The 24,575-nt window shown below is 40.4% G+C and overlaps 1 long non-coding RNA gene across 1 annotated transcript in view; it reads left to right on the top strand.

Annotated features, from left to right (window-relative positions):
* The first annotated feature begins 5,233 nt into the window (after positions 1–5,233).
* Positions 5,234–24,575, top strand: part of LOC146433388 (uncharacterized) — a 170,826-nt gene continuing 151,484 nt past the window's right edge. The window contains exon 1 of the long non-coding RNA XR_014853944.1: positions 5,234–5,354. This is a non-coding gene — a long non-coding RNA (uncharacterized LOC146433388). The remainder of the gene's footprint in view (positions 5,355–24,575) is intronic.

The raw sequence follows: 24,575 nt of genomic DNA, 5'->3' as shown, positions 1-24,575 counted from the left end.
GTGGTGTTTTCTTAGGTACTTTGTGTTGTTTAGAGAAGGTTTCTGCAATGGTAGCAATAACTGTGTATTTCCCCCTGTTAGTGTTTGTTTTAAGCTGTGTGCTGACCCTGCTTCCTGTGAATGATCATCTTATTCATGGAGTTTTAACTCCAATCTAATCCTAACATGTACCTGAGTAGCATTTCTTTGGTTGAAAAATGCTCTCCCCTTTTCCTGCCTGATTGTTTTTTTTCACTTGCATCTTTTAATTTTCAATTAAGAATTCTGTAGTGAATAAGGCCCTGGACTAAAGCCAGTTTAAAGCCATTGAAAGTCTTTTCATTGACTGCAAAGGGCTTTGGATCTGACAGTGAGTGTATTAAGAAATACTCATTAGTGGGTTGTGTGTATAGCAAAGTCATCTAACACAGTAAAAGCAGTGCCCACCTGGTCCAAATGAGATTGAAATCTGCTTTATTAACCAAAGGGAAGTTCAGTTGGTAGCAGGGAATATTTTTGCTTTTTTACCCTCAAGCTTTTCTCGTTAATATTGATGTAGCCTGGTATGTATTGAAACATCAACCTGGCGATTTCATTACCTTGGCACAACAGAATTTTTCTCCACAAGTCCCCATCCCAGAAATACTCCTACTGAAGGAGACACTCATGCCTGCACCAAAACATCTCCTAGAACACACTTGTGGGTAACACTTAAATTACTGCCTGTCACGAGAGGGAACATATTAAACCTCTTTGAAATCAAATGGTAAATTACAATAATAGGTTCAGCTGTTTAGGAAAAAGATACATTAATCTACAACACGATAGGACCTTTAACCTGTAGGTTTTGTGAAAGAACAAATGCATAGGAGAAGAAGATTTTCAAGCCCCCTGCCCTGTTTGTTTGAGCTCTCCATCTCCCTAGGCTCAATGAGGAGTGTGTTATCCTGCACAGGGCTCGCTAGATGGCAGGACAAGATAACCTTGAGCAACAGGGAATTTCTGGGGGCTGAGACAAAAAACTGGAGTTACAGTGAAATTGAGCAATTGGCAATAAAAGGGAAATAGAAACTATGAGAAACAGAAAGTTTGTTTCCCCGGGATTAAAAAAAATTTGAAAAATAACAAATTTAGATTCTTAAATTGGCATTCCAACAAGTACAATACAGTAATGGCTAAATTGCACATGCGAATGTGGAAAAGTGGAGTCTTTATTTCTGAGAGACAATGGAGCACATTATAAAGCAAATAGCTTGACAGTAATTTCTCCTTGTCTGTTTTTGGTGAAGACCCATGTGTTTGAATAAGGACTTGCTTCATTGTCTCTAGGAGCTTCTCTTTCAGATAAGTGATTGTATTCATAACCTTAAAGCTCTGTTGCAAGAAAATAGATCATGAGAAGGAGAGATGGAAATGGCCCTTGGGGTCATATTTTTATCTCAGCAACACTGGTGTTAATGCAAATAAGAGTGAGCAGAATCTACCCCATTGTGTAATACAGTTCATTCCCTTGTCAATAGAGGATCATTTCCTGGAGTGAATTTTCAAGCCATTTGTCTGGCATAGCTGAAATGTCACTGATCAACTCTTTTTCTGTCACTTCCTCTGGAACAGTAGTCACCAGACAAAGAGAATGTCTGTGACTTCACTACAGAAACAAGTACCAGCAAAATGTGCTTTCTACAAGCCACGTTTTTTCCTTTCAGTCCATGAACACATTATTACATCTGTATTCCACTCTTCACCTTGTTGTCAGAACTGCTGAGTGCATCTCAACTACCCAAGCAGCAAATAGCTTACCTGTATCAGTATTGCAGAGCATACCAGAGCACACAGCCTCAGATGATGGTATTAGACTGAGTGTCTTTGGGTTTGGAAAACGAAAAATTTACTGCTTCACAAGATTTCCACAGAAGTCATAGAATTGTAGAATGGTTTGTGTTGGAAGAGACCTTAAAAGTCATCTTGCTCCAACCCCCATTCATGAGCAGGGTCACCTTCAGCCAGATCAGGTTGCTCCAAGCCCTGTCCAACCTGGCCTTGGACACTTCCAGGGATCCAGGGGCAGCCACAGCTTCTCTGGGCAGCCTATGCTAGGGCCTTCACCTTCACAGGGAAGGATTTCTTCCTCATATCTAATCTACAACTATTCTCTGTCAGTGTGAAGCCGTTCCCTCTTGTCCTCTCACTACATGCCCTTGGCAAAAGTCCTCTCCTCTCTTGTAGAACCCTTTGGGTGCTGGAGGCTGCCCCAAGGCCTCCCTGGAGCCTTCATGTCTCCAGGCTGAACACCCCCATCTCTCTCAGCTTCTCGCCCTAGCAGAGGTGCCCCAGCTCTCTGATAAATCTTCATGGCCTCCTCTGGATCTGCTCCAGCAGCTCAGTGGTCCTTCATATGCTGGGATGCAGCACTGCAGGTGTGATCTCACCAGGGTGGAGCAGAGGGGCAGAATCCCTTCCCTTATCCCACTGGCCATGCTGCTTGTGATGCAGCCCAGGACACAGGTGGCTTTCTAGGATAATTTTGGAAATTCTTGGTCAAATTAAGGCCAAATGTTTATAATACACTGGAGACTTAGTCCCTGAAGTTCTGAACATAATGGAAAAAAAAAATGTGAAAAGTTGGTAGTAAGTTGTCTTGTAACTACCAAAGAGAAAAAGCTTTAAAAGTTCATTTATTTGGAAATTTCTGATCTGATCAATTAATTATTTTAATTTGATGAACTAGTTGTTTAATGATAGTAATCATCCAGAAACCCAGTTAATAGCTGCTAAAAGCTGTTATTTTTACTGCCACACATCTGCATGAAATTCAGTGTGCTTGGAAACAGAGCTCTGAACCGAAAACCTGCTGTACTTTAAGACAGGCTCTCTGTGTTTGAACTGTCCATTGCACTGAAGTGCAAACTCATGCATTCACTGAGCAACATAAAACTGAAGAGAAATTAACAAATGAACTCCAAAAATAGATTTTTTAAATGGTTTTTTCATCTTTCTTCTGTAAGTTCTGTCTGCTGCCATCTCTGTCAGGCTCTTAGAGTGACAGGACTAATCTGGTTCCAGCTCTGCCCTATCTGGGATCAGTATTAAGATCTATGGGAATATAGTTACCTTTGAAACTTCTACACCTTTTTTATATTTGGTTTAAATTAACTAGCAGATTCAAAGAATGTTAGAGGGAATAGATAGCACAATTGCACCAGCTCTATTTTATATATTTTCTATTAAGAAGTTGGGCTAAAAAACCTAGTAAATTGATTTAAACCAGTTAAAGAATGTGGCCCAAAAAACCCCAGTTCATAGTCCTTAAAACTAGAGGATTTAAAATCTTAGTCCTTTCCACTTGCTCTATTTAGCCACCTTATTTCCTAACAGAACTTCTTATAACTTCCCCTGGAGACTAACAAAAAGTTGTCTCTGCTGGGATGTATTTGGCAACGTGAGCAAGGGGGAGCATGGAATATCTGGTTCCACCTCCCCCATGCCATGAGGAAGTCACTTTACCTCATTTGTTCCATTTGTAAAATGGTGATAATGGTTATGATGTCTTTTGTAAATATTTTATTTATGACAAGTTCTTTACAAACAGCAGGTATTATTGTGCTGTTTGTAGGATGGAGCTCCATGCAACCATATTTGTATTTTTTGAGAAGTTAAGGAACATGATGTGTGAATGTGGGCACTGAGAAAATCCTGAACCTCCTTCTAAACTTTCTGGACATGATTTTGTGATTTGATGGGGAGGTGAGGGGGGAAAAAAGCCTAATAGAGAGAGCAAATCTGGTAACTGCAGACAGCTGGACACCTGGGGTTTTACAGGCTCTGATCCTCTTGTTCTGGAATCTACTGCCTTACTTTTTCTGTCTTAAAGTTCCAAAAGGCCACAATTCATCATGGATGTCCCAGACCTCTTCTACTTGAAGCAATATAAAAGCAAGAATCCAAGCTGCTGAAATGGCTCTCTTCATGTGGTGTGTGTTGCAGTTGTTCACAGCTGGGTGATAGATTTGCTGTTTCCCCACCAGGGAAACTCCCCAGTCTGAGGCTCCCTGAGACACCCTGGCCTCCAGGTGGGGGACCAAGTGGGACACTGACTATTTCCATCTTTGCAACCCTTCAGCAGTTTCCAATTCCCCTTTTTGTTCTCTCTCCAGGAGGTCACACGGCTGGAAAGACAGAAAGAGTTTGTCTCACAGCTCTATTTAGACCTAAGCCTGGTTAGTAGAAACAGCATTCCTCACAGTTGCAGGATAATGTAACATCATAAATAGAGCTATCAAGAATGTCAGGCAGCCTTTGTGGTTGTCAGAGCAGTGATGTTAAAAGAAAAGCGGTTTTTTTCCCTGTCTTTTTTTTTTCCTAAATAGCTTTCCTCAAACTGTCAGGAGAGCACCTGGTGAAATGAAGCTTTGCTTTTGCTGTGTAGCTTTTGTTCTTAGAGATGGTTTAAGTAATAAATATGATGAAATAATTACATAGAAAAATAACAACTTCATTTCCATCAGAACACTGAGGGGTGGTTGTGATTCTTCAAAATGCCTTGAATACTTGAGAAAGTAATTACAGCTGGGATGCAGCTGAAATACTCCATGCTGCATCCCAGTATCTGTGGATAGCACAGGATGTGTAGTACCTGCAAAAGCAGGGGGAGTGAAGGTTAGATGCTCATGCTAATTATTCTGGAGATGGTTGATTGGGAATGAATCACCTCTCATCTCATTAGCATTCAGCAGCACAACTGCTGCACGAAAAGGAAACAAACACTTGGGATTGCAAGGAGAGGTAAAAGGGGCTGGTTTCTCTGTTGATGTAAATCACGGTGGTTTTACAAGGAATTCACTGGTGCTTGGAATGATTTATGCGTGCTGAGGACCTGGTCTTAAGGAACCAGCTGGAACCCAAGTCAGATCTTAAGGGGGCTGTGAGGTGTCCCTGGAATCTCTGCAAAGGCAAGCACTGGGTTTCTGGCTGCCAGGGACCTGCCCACGTCTGTGTCTGATTTATCAATAAATAGATCGTTTGGTTGTTTTCTACAAACGTGATGGAAAAGGACCATAAGACTTACAGCATTTGCTTTACTGGCCTTATTGTTAAACCCTCAATCCCTGCCCCACAGGTGTTTGTGCTTAATTCTCCCTACAGAAGGTGGCTGTGTCTAAAGCAGCAGCAAGGGAAGAAACAAGGTGCTTGGTGTTATTGCTAATTACTGTGCCTTATTATCTCCAGCTGCAGGCTTTGCATTTTATAAGATGATTCTGACCCACCCCATGCTTTAATGTCACCTTTTTCCTGTAGGCCATCGATAGGAGGGGAGCACAAAGCCAGGGGGATTTCAAGGTCAGCGGTGGAGCTGCTGTAATGCTTCTGGAATAAAGGTACAGAAAATATTAGAATAAGTTTGCATCTCTATGCTGTTGTTTCCTGCTGGTGGAGCAGGTTCCCAATACTTGATACCTCCCTGTTGTGTTTTTATGGAGAACAGGAAAAAAAGGGTCTTGTGTGGTGTCTTTTGAGTACCAATGAATGAACCTCTTGCTATTATGTGCTACACTAGGGCACAGTCTGCTGGGACCCAAACCAGAAGCAAAAGAAATGTCAAGTCTTTCATTTTTAGTGTTGTTGAGTGGTTTTCTGTTCTCCAGGCTTGGAAATGAAGCCCTTTGGAAGTGTGTTTTGGGTTACTTGGAGCAGTTTTCTAGCTCTGTAACAGCTATTCTTGATAGGCTAAAGGCAAAGAACATCTGTGGATCGTGCATACCACAGAATATTTCTGTTGACATAAAATACAGAAATGGTGAAAGCCTGGTTTACAGCATAAAAAGACACAGAAGTAGGGCAGGCCTCATCCACTGCTACAGGAGAGCTCTGTCTCTACAAAACTTGTGGCAATCAAGCTTTTGTTAGCAAAATATGGAATGTTTACTTACTGGAGCAAGAGAATTATTTTTTAGTGATATTTTCACGCTGAGGAGAGAGGGATAACTATATGTGTATGCTTTTGGACTAGTTTGTGTGTGAGTAAGAGAGACAACTCTGCTTTCCTGTGTCAGCTGTGAAAGGTCAGGAGTAGCTCACACCCTCAGGGCCCAAATACAATTTGCAGAGCAGCCACCAGCCTCTACAAAGGGCAGTAGCCCACAAAAACCGATGAGTTACGAGGTAAGTGGATGGAGTTTGGTACCTTACATATTGAACAGCTGCTGGGGAACCCAAATGCTTTTTATTGCACTTTCTTATTTTCTCTACAGGTAAAAATAGACTTTTGTTTGGTGTCCTGCTTCCCCAAAGTCAATCCTTTCTTTTAAAGTTGCCAATAGTACAGCTAAGCATTAGGGATTTGTGGGGTTAGCAGCACTGTTGGAGGTTAGCACAAAAATGTCAGGAGCTTAATGGCAGACCTGTAAGTGAGGTGATGCCTAGGACAAACACTACAGTTGTTGGAATTTGTAGCAACATCCTAAATAGAAATGATGTCATTGGTATAAGGAAAAATTAATTCAGGCATCAACTGATATTCTTGGGTTCTGCGGTTAAATTTTTACAAATGGTACCTGGCTATAATTTAATAAAATGTACTAGAGTGAAAGTGAGAAAATAGGAAGGCTTCTTCCCGTCCTTTCAATATCCTTTTTGCTAAGGTCAGTAAACCTAGTGGGTTTGTAATTATGGCAGGCATGTATAGAAGTGAAAATATTGTGCTCATATTTATGCTTTGTTAGTGATAAAATGAATCAAAGAGCTCTGTCTTGAAGAGCAGGAAATCCTTTTGTGAGGATAGATGTTCTCAGTACAGGACAGCTATTAGGGCATCATTCCTCCTCTTTTTCCTCCTCTCCTCTTGCCATTCCCCCTGCCAAGTTCCTTCATGCCTCCATTTTGTCTGAAAGCAATTTCCTCTTAATTAAAAATACTTATGTTCCAAATGAATCCATGATGCCAGTATACCCTTGGTCTCCATTGTTTGGGTTAGTCAGCTCTTTAGAAAGGAATGGGGATTTGAAGGTGAGGGGAATATTTTCATGGGGCAGAGAAAGAAGATTCCATTTTAGGGGATTTCAGAAGGAGGTTGAGCTGATCTGCTGCTCAAAACTCCTCCCTTTTGCTGCCTGACTGGTATGGAAAATGCTTGTTTCAGAGCAATATTACTTTCTTGACTACTGTATAAGTTTTGGTGGTTTCTGGTAGACATTACGGATTGAGTTTGGGTGCTACCCACACATGGTCTTTCTTTCAGTCACTGCAGCTCTAGAGCATCTGTGATGTTTGGCTGAGGCTGCAGGACAGCATTTTCCTCTGATGTGGGCATGCCAGAGGAGGATGATTACCTTCCTGTAAGGTGTATCCAGCTTTTTGATGCACAAGTGTGTGCTTTCTTTAGAGATGTATTTAACATGCATTGCATGAGGATTACATCTTTCCTTGGATGATTTTTTTGTCCTGTTTTATTTCTTGTCTGTGGGAATGGTCATGTGTCATGCTTGTGGAGAGGTGAAGTAATTTGTATGAAAATTTCATACAGATGTCATACAAATCCAGAGAACAGTTTATCTAACCAGTTGCATGTCACATGTACAAATGAGGAATACATGTGGGCAACACAGCAACCCCTGCATGAGAGCTCAAAAAACTAAAATGCTGTCTGAACATGAAATGGGTCAATCTGCCTTTACAAAGGGAGACTGCTTGCACAGAAGTGGCTAAAAATGTTAGACAAATTGATCACTGCAACTGTTTGCCCTGATCAACCTTATTTTGTTGATCATGTAGCTCCCATTAATGAATTTTCATGAAAATTTTGTGTACATTTATAAATAAACATACTGGTTGAAGCAGGGGGCTGCATCCTTCACTGGGAAGTCGACCTTCAGGTCTGGCCAGTTAGCTCTGACCACCTCTCAGCATAGGATGAAATTCTTCTCATTCCTCTCTTTATCAATCTGCTCATTCTGTGCTGGTACAATAAATTGCTGCCCACAATGGGGGTAAAAAGATAAACCAATGTTGACTGCAAATGGTGTTACTTTACTGATGGGGAGCAACAGCTTGGATTGCAAACCAAATCATTGTCTTAATGATTTTTTTTTTTTTTTTCCCTTGTGGCTTTATGCAACATCCACTGCATCTTTCAAGCTCCAGATGGGAAATGCTGAGTGGTGGATATGAATTTGCACTGGATACATGCTGTGTCATGAAATAAGAGGGTGGTGCTGGTGTGAGGAACAGGATATCAGGGTGAAAAAAGGGAGATGGGAAGGAATTGGTCTTCTGAGCATCCACAGGAGGTGTGTGCTGGAATCTGTGAGGTTTAGTACTCCACTTATTCAGACTCTACTGCCTTAAGGAGCAGACAGCTCTGTGGTATGCAAAGCAGTGGTCCCAGTGCTGCAGCCTGGAATTAGCAAATTAGTGCCTGGTCAATACTGTGGCTCTGATCTAGTCAGTAGCTTCTGAGTCAGTAAATATACACAAATTCTTTCCCTATTATGGTAAAATTATTAGCAGAGGGAATCTCAGTTCCTGTCATCTAGGTGTAATTGCATTACAATAAGCTGTGAAGCACATAATTATTTTTTTGTTTATTTGTTGTTGGGTTTTTTATACAACTGTTTAGTGTTGTAATTAAAACTGCAAAGATGGAAAGCAAAATATTGTAATTCTGTAGATGTGTGGAAAACTATAAACATTTCACAGTGTAAGTCACTTTGAACTGACTCAGTTTTCATTGCTTGTGGATTTTGCTGAGCTTTTCAAACAGAGAGAAATGATGTTTAAAACCTTAATGGTGAAGCAGCCAGAGATTGCTAGGCAACATAGCAGTTTCCTACATACTGTGTCATATCACTGCAATGGCTTTTTCTATCAGAAATCCCTTTTAAGAGTTCACCAAACCAATTTTGGAGTTCCAAACACAAATTTAAATCTGGCAAGGTCATCTTTTCTTGCTGTGACTTCAAAAAAAATATTTCTATCAATATTTTAAATTAGTAGTGTATATAAGTAGTGGATATGTTATGGGGAAGAAGATATCCTTTGTTTTTTCCCAATATAATGGGGAAATAAATTACTTATTTTTGTTTGATTTGTTTTGGTTTTTTTATCTTTTTTGGGTTTGTTTTGGTTTTGTTTTTTAGTTTTTTGGTTTTGTTTTGGTGTTTTTTTTTTTTTTCTGTGAGGGAGATGAGTACTAATAAAACTTCATTTAGAGAGTTGATAAATATGGTCTGAGAATAAAAACTAGGCACTGCATACAGCAAATTTTATGCTGCACTTGAAGAAATACTTAATGACTCCTGAGAAGGATGTGAAATGAAGCATGGCTGGGTGGTCAGCTCAAGGAATTTAGTCAGGACCCTTTAACCTCTATTTCAGAGTGACAGAGGCTTTGTCTGTGACCTTGGGCCATTTGTTTGGTTCATGAGATTAGATGTTTGGAGCTCTACTCCTTCATGTTCAAGCATATTGACTGACTCCTGCAGTCACACAGGGCCGTGCAGATGTTAGTGCCCATGGCATAAGTGTGCAGAAAGGTGTGTATTTGGTGGTGTTTCTTACTGTGACGCTGCTGTGAGTGATATTCCACTCTCAGAAGTGTGCCCTTGAACAAGCAGGCAGCAACAGAAGAGGATGGAAACATTAATACTCAGTTCCAATGGGCTTCGTGGCCTAAAATGTACATAATTTAGATGTTTTTCTGTACATATTTTCTAGTTTCTGGATTGAACAGAAAACACTGGGCTCAAAAGGGAAGGAAAAAATCAGTGAAATTTCTTTTGTCAGTTTTGGAAAGCTTCACAGAGAAGATGCCCTTTAAGGGTGCACCCAGCCAGGACTTTTGAAAACAGTTCAATGTTCTCATTGCCCTCACTGAGGAGAGCTGAAGCTCCATGTGCAAGGTGGGGTAGTTTAGGGCAGATGAGGATCCAGGAGCTTAATATTTATTCAGCCTTGCTGTTTGGCCATTGACTGAGGCCTTGTAGACCTGTCTGTGTGGGAGGAAATGGAACAACCACATTCAATTCCATCTCTGACTTGAGCTCCATGTTTTACAGCAGTGGATACTGAGCTAAAAGTTAGTTTAACACTGTTATGTCAGAGAGGGAGGTGCAAGCAACGGATCAGAGGCAGTGCTAAGAGGACAAACATTCCTCTGGTGTGGAATGACTGCAGGCTCCCCTCTGAAAAGGTTGTGAATTGTGGGGTGGAGAGCACCACAGTGTCTGATTCCCAGTGTGTGCTGGTGAGGGAAGAGAGGCTTCCAAGAATTGCTGTTTTAGAGGAGGTGCTGCATTTTCATCCTCTTATAGGGCATTTGGAAATGATGTCAAAGCCCAGCAAGGACTGACAGGTATTGACAGTCACTCGCAGCAGCAGCACCACCAAGCTTTCAGCTCTCACCAGAATGTTTTCATAACTGCAGCTACTCCTGAGTCATAAGGAACGTGGGAAATATATGCATGGAAGGCCAGTATTTGAAAATACATAGAGAGAGCACCATAATTATCAGAAGGTAAACTGCCAGATATTGTGCTGGAGTGTTTTAGGAGGCTGAATTCCTGAACTGACACACAGAGGTTGCTGATCCCATTTACACGAGCAAAAAATCTCAATGACTGTCTCCTGTCCAAATTTACACAGCCGCAATTTTATGATATTAGAAATGTGCTATAAGGTTCCCTGGGGAGGAACATGATTAACTTTGTCCTTGGGTAAAACACAAAGTGTTGTCATCTCCTCTTTGAAAGGTTTCACTAATCTCAGGGCTTCATGGAACTAAATTTAGCAAGTCTGGATGCCAGTGGAGGCAGTTCACGTTTTCTTTAGACAGTGACAAACAGTATATTCTCAATCACTCACCCAGGTCAGAGTTCAGCTTTCATCTTGCCTCTGGTCAGAGGCTGGATGACATCCTGAACAACTGGCTCCTTGTGGTTTATGATGCCAGCTGACAGTGGAGCAGTTTGTTATATGATCTACAGCCTTTAATTGTCTGGAGAGATGTGGAGTTGACGTTTGATAAGCCATTCATGATAAAAGAATCACTGCTGCAGAAAAATGGAGAGGTGACAACCCAGGACACAAATAGATGTTGTGTTTACTCTGAGCGCTCTAACTGCTTTTTAAGTCTGATCTGGAGGTACATGGTGAAAAGAGTGAGAGAATAGAAACATCACTGCCATTGTATAAGTTTTGTCAAAAGGAACAGCTTATCTGGACTTTTAGGTCAAAGCACTGTGCTGAAATTGAACGCTTAGAATCTTATGAATTAACTTTCCTGGTGTGAGAAAGCATGTATGTGTGTATACAAATCAATAAGGAGAATCAGCATTTGCATAGTCTATTATAAGCAAGAACTAAACCTAACAGCTTCATAAAGTGAAAGCTAAGGCAAAGATGCTATATTTACACCCTCTGCTTCCAGGAGTATTGATGTCAAAATCAGTGCCAAGCAACTTGTTTTCAGTCTCCTTTAAGGTGTCCTTGACTTCCTTGTTATTCAGTTTGCCCTCTTCATAACAAGAGGCTGTGCTGACTGCTCAGGAGACAAGCTAAACATCCACAGACCAGCAGAGAGCTTGCAGTAATTGTAACAACAGCCACAGCAGTCCCTGAGACACTTTTGCTGTGCTTGACACAAACTGGGCTTCAGCTGTAGGAAACCTGTGACCTTCATCAGTTGATTTATAAAATCAGAGGGCAGGAGTTTAACCAGAAGGACTTTTATTAGCAAAGAAGTGGTATGAGAGGTTTTCAGACTATGGTGTTCTGGGCTAATCTGCAGTTTTGCAGGGGAATCCTTAAAAATATTATTTAAAAATCAAGTATTATGTGTAAAATTAAAATATCTCTGAAAGTTGTCAAGTGATTGTGGGGATAGAATGCCAGGTCTGTGTTCTGTTGCTTAACAGAAGGGTTAGTTTTTAACTGGTAAAGGTATTAGTTCTTAATTGTAAATCCACCACAGGTGGTTCAGAGATGCTTTCCCTGCTCCTAAGAATTACCCCATGGCTCCTGGGAAATCTGGCTACAAACCAGAGCGGGTGGAATGAGATCTGACTGGGAAATACTTTTTGATTTACTGCTTGTCTATGTTACCTGTACTTTGGGCAGGCAGGGTCATAGAGAAGAGAAGGAATGCTGCCATGTAGTGTAAGTATTGCTGAAGAATATCTTGGAAAGAAAAGGGCGATTTTTAGCAATGATTTTATGTGTCAGATTAACAAGATTTAAAGCGATGTCATTACTAAAAGTGACCCTGAATGGAGTTTCTTTGAAATGAGGTTCTATTCTTGCCTTGAGTTGAATGAAAATTATTATACAGAACAGCTGCTAAGAAGAAAGGAGTGTTTACAACCAAAGTTTAATGGCACTAAGATTTCTGCCCCGTTGGCCTCTCCTTTAGAGACAGGGATTTCATTGCGTTGTTTGTGCAATATCACTGAAGTGGGGTGAAATCTTGCTTTCTTCCACCAATCTTCATAAAATATTCAGACTGAATTACATCCTTTTATCTAGTGTGCAACCAAAACTATAGAATGCATGGACCAAAATAAATAAGTGGTGATCAGTACTTTCTATAATTCCACACTACATTATTTATTGTTTCGCTTAGATCTGAATGTATATGTGGCTGAACAGAGATCAGAAGTCAGATTTTTGTGTGTAGTATATGGTGTGATACAAGGAAAATCATTGCCCAAACTCTGTGTCTTTTTGTCATGGCTGGTAGGAAAGAGGAGCTCTGTGACCCTGAGACCTGCCCAAGTTCCCCTGCAGGCGCTGCAGAGCATGGCTGTGTTCCAAGAGCTGTCTTGCCTTGCCCAGAGTACTCTGCACAGAGAGAGCCTGTTCCAGAAGTTCTGACTGGCACAGGAGTAAGCAATGCTGAGATTTTGGGAAATGTTCTTTTCCTGGACATTCAAAAGAGGCTGTTGTAGCTGCTTTAGCAGTGGGAGTTGTTGTGTAACTTCCAGCTGTCTCAGAGATGGGTGGAACCACCTTTGGCTTTAATCCTCCCTTTCCCTACTTACCTTCTGCACAGTGAATGGACCTGTATCATCTCTTACCTTATACATCTGAAAAGTGCAACAGCTGGTGTGTGGGGTCTGTCTTGAGCTCCTCTGGGCATTCCTGTTTACTTTTCTCTCTAAGTGAGAAGTTTTCCTTCTCACCTCTGCCCCAATTGTTTGCAATCTGAGAGTCTGTTTAAGATTGGAGCCAAGATCTTCAGATTCTGAATTGTTGCTATGAACAAAGCTCAGAGCCAGAGGATCCTCTGTGCTTGGAAAGGCTGTTTTTCACATGCTTATAATTTTGGAGAAGTAAGAGAGAAAGCTGCAAAACCCAATGGAAATCAGGGGCAAAACTAAATTTCAAGACAGTCCCCTCAGAGAATATGAACAAACTTAAAACAACGTGATGTGCAGGTCAAGATCATGGCACACGTTTAACCACCTAGCAAGCATTTTTAGCAATGTTTGAGCCCAGCGCTTCCAGTGTCAGTTGCACTCCTTCCCCAGTGAATTACAAATATTTCACAAAGGCAGGGAAAAGGTATTGCTGTTTTCTACCTGAGTAGGCTGATGCAGAGAGGTGAAGGCTGAGGGTTTTTAAACTTGGCTGTCCAATGGAGAATCTCCTGCAGGAACTGAAGATATGTAACACTTCAGATTGTTTCAGATGATGATCATGCCAAAGCCTGCTGACTTGCTTGAGCATTATAGCAGGTCTTTTACTTGGGTGCTTTGTAAATATGCAGTGGAATATTCTGATTGAAAATTTTGCCGTTCCTGTTCCACCACTTTCTCAAGTGAGCTTCATTCCTTTCCTAGAAATGGCAAAGTATTGTCATTATTGAACTACTAAAGGGTCTATTGCCATCAGATCTAAAAAGTCAGTAAAATGGAAGATGCTTGCATTAATGAAAATCACCTGCTAGCAATTAAAACAATACTTTCTAAGCAGAATAGCTGAATGTGCCATTGATTTAATGATCCTTGGCAGCAACTGTTTAGCTGGATTTACAGGAAGCCTCACATGACATTTCATTAGTATCACAGTGAATTAACTTTATAGCAGTGTAGTGCTTAATCCAATTTAGACTTGGTATTATTAATGATACTACCAGGGAAATAGTTTTTAAGGCAATTAAACAGCAATATGTAATGTTGCCAAGCATCACTACTGATATCCGATGGCATCACAAAATAACACATTTTAAAATGGAATTGAAAATGGGAAGATAGCCCTTCCTGGTGATTTAATCCTTTGCACTTGGAAGACTACCAAGCCACATAAAAACCAGATTCTAGAAGATAACTTTAGAGGAGTGCAAGTAAATACATTCATCCTGCTGCTGGCTGGCAGCTTGAGCCACATGCAGAGCACGTGTTTCCTCCAGCAAATGGTGCTTGGGTTACAAGGGGGGTGGGATGGTGGGGAACAAGTGCTCTTGACTCCAAAGCCAAATCCACTGGCAGATTAGGACAAGCAAAACTTTCAATGATGAACATGAAGTATTAAACACCTGGGCTCAAGCTCATGCTGGTGCAGACTACAGCAATCTCACAGAATTTGTCATGATTTTGTACCTGTAGATATCTAAAGTGAGTAGTGACCTCAGATTTCAGGAGAACATCCTTGAATAAAATATTGGCTCCTTTACTTGTGTTTGCTAGTGTTGCTCAGTAGCAGGTGCATATGTAAGGGTTCAGCCCGGAACTCACTGAGAGTGATTGAAAAAATTGCTGCTGATGTGAATTCTTTGGGACCAGGAATGGAACAGGTGTTTAATTTTTTGGTTTGTTTGTTATTTGGGCTGCTTTTCCCCTTTTAATTAATTTTAGCATCAATTTATATGAAGTAAAACAGAACAATAAACTTCAGGCTCATTTTGATCAAAATCCTTGCTCTCATCAATTGTAATTTTGCCTAATATAAGACAGCACCCATAATTATCCATAACAGCAAGGAACAATGAATTGGACCAAGTGAAGTGACAAGTGCATTTTAAGAGATCGTAAAATTCCCATTTGCAGGCATCATTGTGTTAATACCCCATGACCAATAACCCATATCATCATATACAAAAGTATTATTAAACTATAATTTATGAGGTGGGCTGCATTGTGTGGTGGGCTAGCTAAGAGATCCTGCATTTTCAGGTTTTTCTACTTATGTTGTGTTTTTTTTTTCCACTGTCTTGGGCTTTTTTATTTAAGTTCCAGGAAAAACACTGAGATCTGATGGGTAAATGTGTAGGACACTTTAATGTCACCATTTTAAGCAACAAATTGTGGATTCTCTTGAGATAGTTTTTTATCATCTTGATGGATTTAAGTTTGATTTAAATGCTGGTTCCTCTTAATGTTTGACATACAGAAGACTACAGATGTGTTTAAGTGCTACATTAGTTCTAAAGATGATTCTTATGCTAATCCTATTGTTTGTTTCTCTCCTTGGTATTTATAGCAATGACAAAGTACATTTCATTTTATTTTATGGCATCAAAATGTAGTGGGGAAAAGAAATAACTTGTCTGTACTCTTTATACACTGGTGTTTTACTGCCTACACCTATGTGCCAAGGACATGTGCTGCACTGTGTCATATCATATAATTTTATTTCCATACAGTGATTTTCCATATCACAAGTGCCTTCTGCCTGTTTTGATTTTGTGTAGGCACCCTAATTTGTATGTATGGTTTTGTTTTGGTTTTTCTCCTTTAAGTAAGGAACAGAAGTCACTTTTCTGTAACTTCAGTATGCCTGAATAGATCACTTCCTGTGCTGTGACTTAAATTGAGTAGCTGATACTAACAGGAACTTATATAAGTGAAGTGAGAAGTTCAAAGCAAACAGTGTGAGTTATTCCCATAATGTGATGTTAAACTGTGGCCTTCCCTACTGAAAGATTAAGTGAATATGAAAAAACTGACACGGTTTAAAAAGGAGAGTCACGTCATTCATGAAAGAAAAATCTCTCAAGAAAAACGAAAAGCAAAGGAAGTGCCTCAGACTGGAGAGTCCTGACTGCACAAATTTTTGTGAGTGTTAGTGAACATTTCAATGCATGTTTTCCCTTCTTCTGTATGGTTCTGTGGGCATCTATGGTGTTTTGACTGATTGGATCTGTCAGCTTCTATGGTCTTACATGTTTTTTTTATGTAGCAAGACTAAAGAGGGAAAGTGAGTGAAGTGTATTTAAGCCAAAATGAACCAAACTTACTGCTGGTGATTAAAGAAACTGATAGTTCTTCCCCTTCCCAGTTCAAAGGCCCTCTAAGACCTGGTACAAGCATTGCTCACCCTTGTTGCAGAGGCCACAGTGCAGTGCAGTTACTGGGAGGTTGTTGTGCTCTGTGCTTGCTTGTTCCAATATAATTGATGACAAATGCTGTGGACTGCAGTAATGAAGCCCCGAGGAGATTGAGCAAAGTACTTGGGGGTGAAGTTTCTGCTCGTGAAGCAATATTAACGTGAGTGGAGTTATGTGCAAAGCCCCAAGCAGGGGATTTGGGGAGAGCCTGCTGCAACTGTGGACCCTACAGATGGGCTCCTTGCCCTGACACACAGCGTGTGTTAATGTGGGACCTGTGGTGAGGAGATTGCTTACTGGCTACAGGGGATTGTTACATTCCTTACTTGTCCTATTCTCTCTCTAAAACAAAGTCAAACTACCCTCTCTTGAGTGTTAGGGCTGGGGGAAACCTTCAGCATAAAGGAGCAGAATTTTCCTGTCTAATGCCCCTTTTGTGGGGTGAGCAGAAGTCTACACAGCAAAGAGTTAACCTTAAGGATGATCATAATTCCATAATGAGTTCTGTTGAATGTCCTAATTTCCTTTGTACCTCTGAAAGCACAGCTTTTATTGGCATGAAAGTTGTCATAAAACAAATTGAATCCTTCAATTATGTTAGATAAGTATTTCATTAATAACGGTCAATTAATGTATCAGTACCGCACAATAACTGTCGGAGTTTATATAACAGAAACACCACTTCCCTTCTTTGTAAAATGCTTTTGTTGGAAAGTCAGACCATTTGTATTGAAGCACTGACTGACATGCTGAACCCTAACTGTGCTGTCCCACCCCACATTCCTGTGCTGACATCACTGGAGGGAAATGGGAGGTGTCTGAGGACCTGCACTCTGCACCTTATCCCCTTGTAAGTTTAGTTCTCAGGTACACTAATTCCCCTCTACTGTTCCCAGGGGTTTCTGTGGTCTGCAGTTGATTTAAAGGTGGGAAATTGCTGCAGCCTGTTGCCAATTTGGCCAAGGAATTTATGAATCTAGAATCCCTAAACAGTTGCAAAATCCTAGAAATTACAGATGGAAAGGGACTATGAAGTATCATTGGAACAAATGTGCCAAAGCAGGATTCTTTTGTGCAGTTAGTTCTCCAGTCTTTTGTCCAGACAGATTTTGAAAGGCTGCTATATGATGTTCAGTCAGTGCTTGGGAATATTGCATTCCATGGTACTTCAATGTATGCTTCTTCAAACCTGTGAAAAAGCACATTTTCACATAACAGATGTATATACTATATGGGTGTGCCATTTTTTAATGGCTTTTCAGAAAAAATGACCACTTTCCAATACTAATGAACTTCTCCCACAGCCTACTGCTGGTGTCTGGAAGTTGAATATTATTTGGACATGAGAGCCTTGGAATCAGTCTATGAACACTCAAATGATAATTTTCCTAGAGTATTTCAAAGACTGTATTTCAGAATCTGAGCTTGTGGGCATATTACCCTTTTTTCTTCACAATATAACAGACTTAAGAACTAGAAACTCACAGAAAATACGTGTGGGTGGGGGAGAGAGATCTGGACTTCCTCTTCTTCTGCAGCCTTTGCCTGGGTGCTAGAAGTGCATGTGGTATAGGAGAAGAGGATGTTTTATGAAAGATACTTTTTTGGAGTAGGAATAAAATTTCAGGGGAAATCTCTTGTAGTTGTAATTCTGTTTGAATCCCATCTATCTCTGCAAGTTTTAATGCCTAAATTGTAACTTGGATTTAACATTTTCTGTCATTGATGGTTCTGAAGTTGATAGTGTCAGTTTCTCGTCTTGCTGTTGGTAGAAAGACCAGGGACTCTCTTCTCCTAGAGAATATTGTTCCTCTGCCATAAAATAGGAGCTGCAGCCTTTTTTTATCCCTGAAATATATGTATTCCTTTTATTTTTTTTGTCTGTTAGGTTATTCACAAACTCTGATTTTCAACTTTGTGACTGAGTTTCAGACTTGAGCCTGTCTTGTAACTGTAGAACTTATTTAAGCAGGTAAAATATTTTGAAAAGGGGCAGAAAAACCTTTCTCATTCTGTTTCTAAAACTAAATGTCATTGCTCAAATTTTGATATTTTTTTTTTTAATGGCAGACCATTATGAGCTTCTGCCTCCCAGCAGATGTCTAACCTCTCCAGATGTTGAATTAACACAGAAAAAGATTGGAGATGCAGGTGCTGTATGCAGAATGAGAAAACAAATATGAAATTCATTAAATTCCATTGTCTTCAACTAGATTTCAGTCAGATAATGGCTAATTGAATACACATAGCTGAACCCAGATTTTGAATCAGATAATATTAGTAAACTCACAGTTCCACAAAATAAGCATCATATTTCTGCACTGGTCCATGGAATACCTCAATTACTGACTTCTATGGTTTCAACTTCACTTGCCATACATAAGCCAGGCATGTTTTTATTGAATCAGTAGTTATTTCAGTGGAAGGTGGTCTTTCTGAGGAAGCTTCAGCTTGTGAATATCTCTGTGCATGAATTTGGTGCAAAGTGTCATATATTAATTAGGTGGAATAATGCATGTATATCCTTGATCTATATAAGACTGCATAAAAATAAATCCAAGTTAATGAGACTTTGTGGAGTTTTTCAGATGTTTCTTGCAGTGAAAGCACAATTCCCTCATGCTACCTTTGACTTTTGCTGTTGTCTGCCATATTTTCAAAAGCAACCCCAAAATACCTATGTGGGAACCTGCTGCATTAAGATTTGCAAAATTGCTTGTATTGTTCCATGTTTGAGAGAGACAAATTCTCTGAAATATAAAAAAAGTATTTAGAAGAAAGGATAACTCTAGGGAACAGCTAGTGACTAGGTAATGAAAGTGTTTTTTTTTGTTTTTTTTTTTGAGTATTTTGACAGGAAATGTTGCAAAATAGTTACTGTACTGTCTTGGATGACTCAGGCTCACTTCTGATTTAGGCTGATTTGTTGTCTCATCCTTAGTTCCTTGCCAGTTTGTTTGTCCAACAGGATGTTCAGTAAGTAAATCTGTGAGGCAGAATTCCCCTCCATCTCACCACAGTGTAGGATCATTTTACCTAAGACTCAAACTCTCTGCATGGAATTTGATGTAAAACATGAGTTTTATTTTGTACACCTTAGCTTCAGTAAGCTCTAGCTTGGAGAGGAGAAGTTTTCAAAAGTGCTAACATCCTGTTGAGTCTTATGTACCTACTCTCCTCTCAAGAAGCAGGAACTAAACTGAACCTGACATCTCAGAGATCACCCCAGTCAGTTTTATGACTGAAGCATCAGACCTGATGAACAGTGTGCAGAGAAGAGTTGCAAAATCATACTGTTTTATTTCCATGTCTTTTTTTTAATACTGCTGAATTTTTACTCATTAAATGCACTGAGCCCTATGAAAAGGCCATTGAATAAGGTGTAATTGTAAAAATAAGGGGCTGTTTGTTCATCTTTTCAGTGGGGAGAAACTGCTTGCTACAAAAAGACTATAATTTGGAAGTGTGAATAGATGGTCACTGTGGCTGAGGAGGAGACAAACAAAATTGGCAGATGAGTGTTCACTGTGGTTTTGGGGTGACTGAATTGAAGGATGACCTCTGGTAAAGGTGGTTTTGGATGATGACACAGTAGATACCAGAACTCAATAACAGTCATTGCAGGCTTTTTTTTCCTGCTGCCTAAATAAGTGAGATGAGGCACAACTCTCCTGATGCTTTAGATGCTTGAGCAGAACAAGTATTTTCTACTGTGAGTCACCTTGGTGGTAGATTGTAACAGCATCAACTTTGTGCCTGGTTAGCTATGCTGAACCAGCTATGTTCACAACTTAATCCATTTCAGTCTCAGGCTTTTCGGTTTTCTGGGTTCGATCAGCAAAACAGGGTTTTAGTTCCCTGGAAGTGGAGTTTGGTTCCATGGAGTTGTGTGTGTTGAGTCTCCCTGCCAAAGTCTCTGATATAGCTGTATCTGCTCAGTGGCCTCAGAGCCTCTGACACAGGTGCTCCTTTTAGAAAACCTTGCTGCTGTGAAAGGGTGGCTGACCATGGGTGGGAAGCAATCTCCTTCATTTTCCAGGAGCCTGGAAAGAAGGCTGTGCTCAAGTTGATGTGGCTGCTCGAAGGACTTGCTGGTTTTAGTGCTGTTTAAAGGCACAACTTCCATTGCATCCTAAACTCACAGGAGTTTCCTGCCACACTGTATCAGTTGGTTATTTATTAAGGTCTTTATACAGCTTAAAGAGAGACAAAAAGCAGAAACATTTGAAGTTTGTGTACTGCTGGGAAGTCACAATGATTTACAGAAAGGGAGAAGCACAGATAATTGCTGTTGGAGGCGAGCTTGCACGTACCCCACAGAAGCTTCCAAGGGACTGGAAAGGAAGTGCTTGCCTTGCTGAAATTAATGGCAGTGCTCCCACTGAGTTCAGTGGGGCCAGAGTTTTACCCCAAGAAAACATAAACCAAGCAAGAATATTGCCTGGGACTGGAAGAGAGGCGGGAAAATTGCAGTTCAAACACTTCTGATTCAGATTTCCAAGCCCTAATTCTTGATTTATGAAAAACAAAGCTACAGTACAAAATGTTATTTCTAGTTATTCAGTGGAGCTTTCTGTTCTGAGAATTTGCTAGTCTCACAATATTTAGCCCTAAACACAGTTCTCCTAGGCTTACAAAGACAAATGTCTGGCTAGGAAAAAAAGAAAAGCAATGGCAATGGAGCTCTGGTCTTGCCAAAGACTAGAGAATACTCCATATGCAGACATGAAATCTGAGAATCATTCAATGGACTTCTGTGAAATTCATAAAAAAAAGGAAGTTTTCAGATTTCCTGTAGAGATGTTAATTAACTACTTCCTAGGACCCTGGCTTGTTCTCAAAAAATTCAATGTCAAAGCTCCCACTGACTTGAACAATAGAGTTCTAAGTCCTTTGAGGTTACTGTTATTTAAGACAGAACTGAAAGTTTCTTACCTTGCAAGATCTGAGTTCAGGGCCTCCCGCTCCCCTGATTTCCCTAGAATAGCTGGTGGCATAAATTACACCTGAAACAGCCCTGAGCTGCATTCCTTTGAGTGCTTTAGGTGTTAGGGAAGTCATCAAATACAATAGGCAATGCAAAGCCTCAACAGCTCAGCTTCAGCAGGTAAGTAAAAGGATTTTTCAGAATGGGTATGTCAGCCTTTTCTCCCACCTTGCCCCCCCAACTCTTTTCCTTTAAGCAACGCACATTTTCTGTTAAAGATGTGAGAACTTGAGAGCCTGTTTAGCATTAATTTCCCCTTATTATGTTGCAGATAACTCAGAAGAGGGCATGGTAGTATAAAGACTAACAAAAATGAAGGTACCCCACTTAATTCTTGAAATAGGACTTTAAGTATCTGATTGAATTTTTGGAATTTCATTTTTGAAGCCCAAATGTGTGACAGGAAGAGGTGCAGAGTGTTTTGGCAGAAGTGCTTGCGGGAGCAAACTGAGGCTGTGGGTGGGAAGGGTGGGAGGCTGGCAGGGGTTGGTGTCACCAAAGTGAGCATGACAAACACAGGGAATGTGTGCAGCACATACATTGGTTCCTTCATGTGAAAAGCTTAAATCAGAAAAGTATTGGAAAGGGGGGACAGCTCATTACCTGTCTCCTCCATCTGCAAATAAAATACCTAATACAGAGAGGCTAAACCCTTCTTTCAGCATGGAACTTGTCAGAGGAGCTTGTGCATTCCCCTGGTCTAGCCACAAAGACTGGGGAGACCACATCCAATCCCTGACTTTACTCCATTGGCAGAGCCTCCTGTTTCAGTGCAGGCAGGAATAGGAAATGGAAAACACTTTGTCTCTAACAGGCATTTTTTAATATGCAACTGCTGACAAACCTAAGCTCTAGTAATAAGTGCTTTTTGGAAGACAGATCTACAATGGGTTCTGGTGGAAAAAAAATGTGTTAGTTTATTTTATTTTGCTAAGGTTTAGAAGAAGTCCTGCAGGAATGTCAAGCACCTGGATTATCTAATCTGTTGCTGTGACTGGCTGAAGATTTTTAATTATTAAGAAATGGCTGATTTTGCAAAAAACCTTCTGGCCAAGAAGTGAAATCACAAAACCAGCTGCATCATGTGTTTCAGTTGGATTGCTCTACTGCTAAGCCCTAATTCTATAAGTTTTTAGACTGATATGCAATAGTCTTGGAAGGAAATAAGATACTTCTTGTCTTCATTTCACAAAACACTAGTACTGCATCCTGGTAATTTCTCTGGCTGATGTCCAACATGAATTCTGCTGTGTCTTCATTGCTTCATTGACAGGAAAATATTGCCAGCATTCAGACCTGTTCTGCCTGACCAACGTGACCAAAAGGATTGGGAAAGTTATACTAAATCTAAAATGGGTTATAGATGGATAGTTAGCAGTCTTAATTATTGGGAGACTTTCAGTCAAACTGTTTGACCATCAAAATTAAAATGCTGTGTTCATGATTTTTTTGTACCTTTAACCTTACAAAGAAACTCAAATTCATTTTATGTCTCTATTCTTCCCTTGTGCTCTGCCAAAGTGGTGAGGAAATCTGCCTGAGGTGAGAAGGAATCTTGACACCTTTTCTTCCACCTGTTGTAGACTATGACTTGTTGTCTAAGTTCTTCCTCCCTGGATCCTGTTCTTTCATGGATTAAACTCCTACATTGAGTTGCAATTCTGCATTAAAGTCTAAGAATTGTGTGTAATAATTGCATGTTAGCAACTCTTGTCAAATTAGTGCTTATAATAAGTATGAAGTAATTAGTAGTGGTTAGTGATAACATTTTGTGTTTTCTCTCTCTGCTATTGAAATCAGAGCACATTTTCAAAAGATAGATCTGATATGGCAAATACCATAGCAGATGAGGCTTGGAAAAAGGTGCAGTGGAGATAGGTTTTCTTTAAGCCTTTGCTAACCTCTGTGAGTTACTTTTCAATATTGCAGTATCGGAGTTTCTGGTCAGAAGCCCTGTCAGACTGCAGATCCTGGCTGGAAAATCTGCACCTGAAGTTTTCAGGGCAAGACAAAGGAATTGGAGACTTTGGAGACCATGCTAAGCAGGCCATCCTTGCATGTTCTTGAGTCCCAACAAGGGATTCCAGCCCTGCCAGCTGAAAGCCACAGGGTGTTTTGTGGAAGGAGTAGTGAAGTCTAGGTACAGATTTCAGTAAGTAATCATGCAGTAAAGGGAGCAGCCTTGAGGATTTGGGAGCCCCAAAGACTGAGCAAATGTATTTTCTGGTTCCTTGGCCATCCCTTTTGCTAATACATCTAAGAATAGAATAGACTGGACAGGTAGATGTGAGACTACATTTGTTTTGCTTTCTGCAAATCAACTATTATTCTTTTGGGGTGAGTAATTTCCTATGCAGCACAAGTGGTCACTAACCGCAAGAACACACAGCAGGCTCTATATTCAAGAGTTGCTTATAAGTAAGGTGAAAAACATCTGTAGTTTTGACAAAGTTAGTTCTTTGTAAAACAGCAGCTGTTTTGGAACATCTGCAGCCATATCATGTCAGCTGATGGAGACACTGCAGAGAATAGCTTTGGCTTGGCTGGCAGCAGCAAGCCTCCAGAAAGCATTAATAACATCTGGAATGGGGCACAATCAATGTTTCCACTGTGATGAGGTTTGGCGACGTTTGCTAATCGCAGTCTGGTGCTTGTTGAGCCTAAATATAGTGCCTGGAGAGCTTTCATGTTTGTAACACAGCCATTTGATAAATTGTACTAATTTAGTCAACCTCAGCACTTTATTAGAAAAACCCTGATAATTCCGAGGAAAAACACGGATGCTTTGTAAGTAATGTGCTGACTGTTTTCCTAATGCTTCTAAGCACACACAGAACCATTTGTGATACCTACTGTCACTAATCCTTTGACAAGTTCAGTAGCTGGAGAGTATTCAGGTATGCTTTTGTCCAACTTTGCCAACAGTAAAAGTCTGTCTGCAGACATGGAGTCCATACAAAAAGAATGGTCTTATGAGTCTTGCACTTGGGCTCTCTAAACACACTACAGTTACCATAATCTAAGTGATGGAATCTGAGGAATTAGAGACAAGTGGAAATTCAAGGTAAAGGGAAATGAACACCTGAAGTCCTCCCCAAAGGGAAAAAAACCCCAAGAATAAGTTAAGATGAGAAGTAGGGAAGTGCCAGAGCTCCCTGGTTTGTGGAGCAGTTTACATGGGTTAAAGGAGTTGGTTCTCTCTGGGTGCAAAATCATTGTGTGACCCTAACTTCCAATGAGTAAATGGTAGAATTGCATTTTCCTTGATGTGGATTCCTCACACTTGTGCAATTA

Source organism: Lichenostomus cassidix, chromosome 9, assembly GCF_008360975.1.
Source record: "Lichenostomus cassidix isolate B80296 chromosome 9, HeHo_3.0, whole genome shotgun sequence".
Classification (NCBI taxonomy): domain Eukaryota; kingdom Metazoa; phylum Chordata; class Aves; order Passeriformes; family Meliphagidae; genus Lichenostomus; species Lichenostomus cassidix.
Note: the sequence above shows the minus strand (reverse complement) of the source record. Positions and strands in the feature narration are given on the sequence as shown.